The following is a 6,000-nucleotide window of genomic DNA, read 5'->3' on the forward strand; positions in this document are numbered from 1 at the left end:
CCACTTTAGGAATCTGGCGACCTCAAGATAGAGGGCTTCGTGCTGTCAAGTGAGGAGCAGAAAAGCACGGCACATTGCTGATTTACTGGGACATGGACAGGCGCATCCACATAACCACAGCAAAGATAACTTTGCGTGTGAGGATGAGTGCCAGGCAGAGCTGGTGGGGTAGCTTTGCTGCTTTGTCTGCCTGGAGCTTACAGAGAAGTCTTAGAGGCTCTTAACACTGCTACGTGGCACAAACTCTAAAATGCACTCTTTTTTTTACTGGTCCTTTTCTCTGGCAAAATGGCATCAACTTTGATGGGAAAATTGCCTACCCAAGAACTGAGGAAAATCTGGAGAAAGGCTTCTAGCAGTTGACCAGTTAACAAACCGTGGACACAACTGAAGGGATCAATGAGTTCACATCATAAAATTAATACAGAAAATAGCAGGAGATAATTATTGTTCTTTATTCTTTGATATCATCAGCTTCTCATTGTGTCATACGACACAAGTCTGATCCCACTTAGGTTTCTGAATCACATCACTGAACATGCAGGTTCCTCTTGATTTCTGAGATGAGTCTGTTTCCTTATATCCCAGGTGAAGGGAGCTTCACAGTGTCACAGGGGTTTAGCAGGTATCTATCTATGTACATCACATATGGACAGCACTGTGTGCTTTGGCAGTAGCAGCACAGGAAGAACTTGAGACTGGAAAACCAGAAGCGATATGGGTGAGTGTGGTCTCAGGTATGCAGTACAAGATGCCTGCAGACATACAGCAGGATTTGGTTGTCTCTCAGTAACTTTATTTAATGACACAATCTATATTGAAGAAAAACACGTACCACAGAAACATGATCTACAAATATAAAAATAAGCAAATCAAGCTGCCAGAAGGAATGGTTAAAATGCAGATGACTTGAGCAGTGGCCTGAAGCCAGGACAGCTATTTAACTATTCCACACCCTGATGGAGAGCAGGATGTGATTTTATCCAGCTGTTACATTCACCAATATCTATTTTCCTCTGTAAGAAATGAGAAGGTGCATACCTAGCTGTGAGAACTCTAAGTGGAAAGCACTGGATAAGGAGTAAAATCTTACTATATTACACGTGGAAAAAGCAAGGCAAGGAACCTCTGTACCTGAGCGAACTAAAGTTCAGGGCAAGTAGTGAGATACCCAGGTAAGGAGTGCACAGGCTGTGCAGTGAAGAAGATAGTCCAGGAGAGCTGGTTTACAGCACAAAGGAAGGCAGGTTTGAGGCCAATGTCTGGAAGGGACACACATCTGTGCAGCACCACGGGCCACTTGCACCATCTCCTGTGGCAGCAGCACCCAGGGCACAGCAGAGGAAAGGACATGAGACGACTGCACCGAAAATCAACAGTAGTATACAGTAAAATTGCAGGTTGGTTAGGGTTTTTTTCTCTCTACCAGTGAATAAACTCACATCCATTCCATTCTAGCACAGCATGCTCTTCCAGAATTTAGAAGCAAGGTGATTCTCATTCAGTCTGCTACAGAAAAAAGGGATCTGAACGGGAATCCACGGGCACTCAGAGCTAGGTCTCTGTTCTGGGCAAAATAACCACATGTAACCCAGAAATTCCCAGAAGACATCCTCTTTCCTGCTGCTCTGCACCAGAACAAGATGTATTTTCACAAACATTTCACTAACAGTGCTGGCTTTAACAACTTGGTCCCTCCTGTTTACTCTCACCTTACACCACAGCCCTACTTGTGCCAGGACAACTGCTGGTACAGGCACATGTTGAACTGTATTGAGGAAAATAAACCTCTCCTACCCCTTTTCCTCCCCCTAAAAAAGGTTTTTAGAAAGAATTAATTAGCTTCCCAATCTAATTCACTGTGCAGTCACATCAACTGTTACACTGGCACAAGTGCATATGTAGGTGACGGTGGCAGCAGGCAGGAACGAGTGACACACAGATGACACTACTGTGAGAAAGAAGGACTTGTGAAACCACATTCTCGTGGAGGCTGAGCCTGATCATTAATCACTGAGGAGGCACATTTAACTTTGGCACCAGTCAAACTACTCAGCTCTCAACATTTTAACCTGAGCACCTTGCCAAAACTCAGGTGGTTTTTCCAGTTAGAAAATACTGATAGAGAATTTAACTCCAAGAGAGTGCTGCTTTAACTAAGTTAAAAAAAAAAATAGTTTTAACTGTTAGTTCTAATAACTGGTATTAATTTAATTTTCAAGGCATTCCACCTTGCTCACTGGGCTTTTCACCCCATCACTCACAGCACAGCTGCAAGGGTTGCTGAATCAGCCTTTGGCACAGCAGAGGAACAGGAGGGAGCAGCCAGGGAAGGAGTGGGACTCTTCTGATGTAGCTCTGCTGCTGAAAGCACAGGAACTTTCCTCAAAGCCAGACTGTTCTCAGGAGGCGTCTGACACTGTTTCCAGGCTGTGCTCCACACCACAGTTTCAGATTCTCAGCTGTGCCAGCTCCAGGTACTCAGCCTCCTTGAGTACTTGCACTGCAGCCGAAGGGTGAGAAACCTCCCACACAGACAAGGCAGAAACAAGAACTGACTTTACTCTGTTTGTTTTTTTTCCCCCCTCCCAATTTATTTATCAGCTCTACTTTCAAGATAAAACTAACAAGCCGTTTTACAGGGTCAGATCTTTTCCAGCTGTGCAAAAATCAAACAAATGAGACGGCTGAACATGCCCCCCACTGGTAAAGAAGGATGCTGCTCTGAGAGCTCTTGCTCAGCTTTTCTTTACTCTTACCCAAGATAAGCTTCCTACTCACTCTGTGGTTTTTCTGTTTAAGTTCCCAAACCCAGCTCCTTCTGCATACGTGCTTCCCCTGCTCAAGATGACTTAATATTGCCCAGTAGTACAATTTGTTCAAACATTCAAGTAGCCTCTGCTAATTTTTTCCCAGAACTGATGACATGCTTGTATCTTTTAAAACACAGTATCATTTCTTTAACATAAAATTAAAAGAAATAAAGGGCATCAGTAAAACCTCCTGATTTCAGGAAAGCACCTCACTAGCTCAACTGCTTCTTCCCCTTGCATACAGTCACACATGAAACAGCTTAAAATGGTCATAGGAAAGGAGATTTTATACAAATAATTGTAAAAAAAAAAATGGAGCGGGAATAAGCAGTTCCAGTTTTTCCCCTTGCATATTGTACATTTTGATCTCAAAAAGATATAAGTTCCATGCCTATCGAGAGGGGATAAGACATTTATGATCCCATATTGCATAATGCCTGCAGATTTGAAGGTAAGTAATTACAGATATTTTACAGAGACATTCTCTCTCTTCGCAGTTTTGTCAGTTCATATTCCAAATCAGGTTTTAAAGCCTTCATTTAGCTGCAGAAAACACAGTGGCTGCTAGAATGAAGCAATACTCAACACGTGTTGTAAAGTAATTCCAAAGATGTGCACTGTAAAACTTACAAAATTTGCTCAATTCCACATAAATTAATCCTATATCACCTGAAGAGAAAAGGCTGCAAAGTGCATTTATTTAGACTTATTTCTGCTTCAAAAAAACCCCCAAACCAATCTTCAGGATGGCATTGTACAAATGAAGTTATACTGAACCCTTGGGTCCCACAGTGCTTCTGCTTGCTCTGCTCAGTGTTTATTTTCATTTCTGAGTGCATCAGACTGGCATTCCACTTGTAGGTGTAGTAAGAGAAAACCAAAGTCGAACTCCCTTTGTACAATGTACAACTTGCAAGCCTGGATGCCTACATAAAGCCAACTAAAGGTCAGAGCAGAGGAGCTGTAATTAAACTTGTCATTTAGAAGAAACTCAGGCCTCACTCCAGAAGTGTATCAATGAAATTGCTTGGCTTTCGGTTGCTTGAGTCCTATACAGAAGGTCAACAGTACTTTCCTGGATAGGAACCTAAATATGGACTGGGATTCCAAGTAGTTTACAGCAGATTCACCTGCATTTCTATCAGGACTGTTTCTCTCTTTACTTCACTCCATGCAGCAGTACCCGGTCATGGGACTGCTTAATGCCCATGCAGCCTCCTGCCCATATCACAGCTGCACCTGCAGCTGTATGAGCCAGTTTTAAAGCTTTGTACTACAAGATTTATGAGAATTGTTGCCTCAAGTAAAAGGCAGTACCTCTAACAGATGGGCCTTCACATTTCCATCAATATTGATAAGATGGACTCTTGTCTGCTCTAGCTGAAATTACAAGGAATTCTCCAGTTTGAAAGTTTTGCTAGTCTTGGCAAGAAGGTGTAGTAACAAAGGCTAAATGCCTAAGCTGGCCTGATGTGCTTTTTCAGCCCTAAAGGTTGCTTTTCCACATGGGAATGAGGCTGCTATCCCGTCAGGATGAGGGGGGCGTGCAGTGTGCACCGCACAGGATCAGCGTGCGGTGTAACCACGTGTGTGCTGCCTGCTCGGGGGACAACGTGTCACTTCCCAAAACTGCCAGCACAGCACCTTCCCACAAGTGTGAAATTGTCTGCTTTGGAGGGGGGGAAGCAAAGAAAGACAAGATTCCCTGATTATCATATTATGTTCCTCATCCTGTCAAGTGACCCACCAGGCTGTGGTGAAGCACGTGAGGCCAGCTAAATCCCACCATTATATCATATGGTGGTAGCAGAAGTAGGCACGTTTGCCAAATGACTGAGCAGATCTGGCATTTAAAAACATGTCAACCTTGCCCCTGGACAACCTTAGAGAAAAAGCAAACAAAACTAACCCAGACTCTTCCACCATCCTGACTACAATCTTTGGTGATTATTTTGCAACAAATTTTTGTCTGCAATGTGATTTTCTCCTCTCTGTCTTCCTCAGACCTCAGCTGTGGGAGTTTTCCCATCTCCAGTGCAAGTGATGGGAAAGAAAGAGCAAAACTGCTGTTCTGGGTCACATGACCTGTCACAAAGACCCCGACCCCAGTGTGACTCCGGGGAGGCAACACATCTTTAAGCTACCACCCTTGCATATGATTACGAAAGTCTGAAAGAGCACATTCTCCATCTCATGACCAAAGCACTGGGCATGCTCGTGCATCCTCCTTCTGCCTAGTAAATACCTGCCCATCTAAATTTCATGTCAAATATCAGGGGCGGGGGGATGCAGCCTAAATTTGTACTGAGCGTGTGATTTAAATGAACTACACAATTTCCTGTTCAAGTCCATCAGGTTATATTGCAACACCATTTCTGCTTAAGTGATGTGCAGCCCTCTTCATCTCTAGTAATTTATGTTTCCACAGAACAGATGGTAAACTAATAGAGGAATGCCTTTACACAGTGAATCAGTATATGATTCACCCACTTTCCTAAAACAGTTGTGACCTTTCATCTGACTACTTCCTCAAACAAAATACAGAGGAATATTAATAACATATGGAAACCAGGAACCAACAAATTGGGGGAATAATAATAGCTCATCTCATGATTTTTTTGCTAATGTGCTAATCCTTACTACATGCTCTGCATTTCTCAAATGCTTCTGTCATCTCTTGCTACCCTTTGACTACTTAACCAGACCCACTAAAGCATAGGTTGCTCTTTGTTATGAAATGAGTGAAGGCAGAGAATACCTAAAGGCCTCGCAAAGAGATAAGTTTTCTGAAAATATCATAAAAATGAACAATATCATATGAATAATATACCAGTCTGCAGATAATCTTGTTCTATATTTAAAAAGTAACAACACATATGTACAACTTTCCTTTCTGCCCTTTACAGTGTAAAGCTGATAACAAGCAACCCTGAGCACCAAGATTGAACTTTATCAACAAACACAACTTATCCTGAGAATTAGAGAAGGCAAAGTTAATATGCTACAGTATTGCACCACAGATTTTTTTGCCACCACATGTGAAAAATCTCAGGCATAAAATTAAACATGACCAAAATCCTTCCAGGAAGCTACTGGCAATATCACACTCTATTAGGCATTTTGAAATAATTAATTAAATATCAGAGAAAAAGGACTACTTGGTCTCTAGAAACATAAGGTGATACAC

The sequence above is a fragment of the Corvus moneduloides genome, chromosome 3 (assembly GCF_009650955.1).
Source record: "Corvus moneduloides isolate bCorMon1 chromosome 3, bCorMon1.pri, whole genome shotgun sequence".
NCBI classification, from domain to species: domain Eukaryota; kingdom Metazoa; phylum Chordata; class Aves; order Passeriformes; family Corvidae; genus Corvus; species Corvus moneduloides.